The 1,786-nt window shown below is 42.6% G+C and overlaps 1 long non-coding RNA gene across 1 annotated transcript in view; it reads left to right on the forward strand.

Moving 5' to 3' along the window:
- The first annotated feature begins 11 nt into the window (after positions 1–11).
- LOC112550848 overlaps positions 12–1,786 on the forward strand; it is an 11,046-nt gene continuing 9,271 nt past the window's right edge. The window contains exons 1-2 of the long non-coding RNA XR_003094899.1: positions 12–67; positions 1,025–1,099. This is a non-coding gene — a long non-coding RNA (uncharacterized LOC112550848). The remainder of the gene's footprint in view (positions 68–1,024; positions 1,100–1,786) is intronic.

The raw sequence follows: 1,786 nt of genomic DNA on the forward strand, positions 1-1,786 counted from the left end.
GCGGGGGAACGGGTGCGGGATGGCCAGTGGAGCGCCTGCCGTAGTCGCATCTTCAAGAACAGCGAAGGTGTGAAAGCCAGGCCTGGTATTTGCTGGCAGGGCTGGACCTGTGAGGAGATGAGGGCAGGCTCAGGTGCTCCCTGCTTAGCTTTCCCACCCCTTCCCCTAGCTGCCTGGCTGCCTGCAAGGAGGAAAGCGCTGTCATACATTTAGGGTGCTTGCAGACCTAAAATAAGAGAACCAAACCAGCGCTTTCAACTCAGCATGTTCTCACACTGAGCCTTGCACATGCCCAAAAGAAGCAGCATGTTACTTCAACCCAGCTCACCTGATGTTTGTAAAGATCAGGCACTTTAGTGGGGCTTTGTTGGTGCTTTTATCTAATAGCCGATTGAATCAGCTTTAGCTAAAAGTGCCAAAAAGCCCTGCTGAAGCATGTGATCTTTACAGATGCTGCAGAGCCGGGTTGAAGTAATGCGCTGCTTCTGCCAGTGAAGCACGCTTTGTTTTTTAATGTCTGCAGGCAAGCAGCCTTATTTTTTTCAGTTAGGAGCCACTCGGCTCACAGCAGTTGTGGAGGGCTGCCTTGAGTCCAAAAAAAAAAAAAAAAAAGAGCTACTGATCTGGAGTCAAATGGTTGGATTGGTTGGATGTCAGTTAACTTAAGAATTGTTTTTGAGAAGTAGGAAGTCAAGTAAAACTCCTTGGAACGAACCATTAGCAAGGCACGCAAAATGTAGTGTAGAGGAGGATTAGACCTCACTTTTTTTTCCTAATGAGCTTGCAGATAAATTTTACTGAAGTGGAGACATAAGTAGTAAAGTATTACAATGTCAGAACTCCCAGTTTTTCTTGATGTAAAAAAAATATAAAGGATACTTGATGGCACGTGTCAAGCAAAAGGCAAAATGATTATCTGCCTACCATAGTTTCAGAGACATTTTCCAAGTCGTTACCTAAGGTATTTTATTTAATTCAAAGACTGGGCAGTCTTTGCTGTAATTTTCTTTTTTTGCTTCCAAAGTGTTGGGTGGTCTTCTGGTGATTCAAGAGCAAAAGCAAGAAACGTTTGTTACAGCTGTCAGAATCTTTTTGCTAGGTAAGTAAAAGTTCTTTGTTGGAAAGTCATCTGTATTTAAAGAAAAAGCTTATCTGCAAACCATTATTCTCTTGCATTTGTACAGTGCTTCTCATCAGAGTACTTAAAAATTGTTTGGCACGAATGAAAAAACCACATCTAGTTGGCAGGGTGACAGGGTGGAGAATATTTTGATTTAAGGAATTGGCAACATACCCTTCCTTCACCAAAAGTGAAGGCTTTATGAGTCCATAAAGCTCAGGGAGATATCTGAAACATTTTAACACATTAAGTAATTTATTTTGCACCAACAGTGTACTCAGTGCATGGCAAAATGTAATAAAAACAAACAAAGACAGTAGACATAACACACAAAGAATGGGGCGTAAAATAGATACAAGTAGATCTATCCTGATTTTTGTTGTTAATGAAATATTTTGTTCCTGATAATATTGGTGAAAAGGCTACATTTGGAAGGAATTTTGAGGAATGAGAGGATGCTTCTTGGTTATCTACCCCACAAAGATAAAAGCCTTGATCCACCCTGTTGATTTTTAAAGATACTTGTTTTATACAGTCTAGGCCAGTGGTGCTCACCCTTTTTACCCAGCAGGCTGGAAGGGCAGTGTCTGGTCCAACCATCCGGTTGGGGCTTGGCAGCCATGTGCAGGGGACGGGGAGGGTAGCCCAAGCTGAGCTTGGCCCTGT

This window comes from Alligator sinensis, unplaced genomic scaffold, assembly GCF_000455745.1.
Source record: "Alligator sinensis unplaced genomic scaffold, ASM45574v1 scaffold55_1, whole genome shotgun sequence".
Classification (NCBI taxonomy): Eukaryota; Metazoa; Chordata; order Crocodylia; family Alligatoridae; genus Alligator; species Alligator sinensis.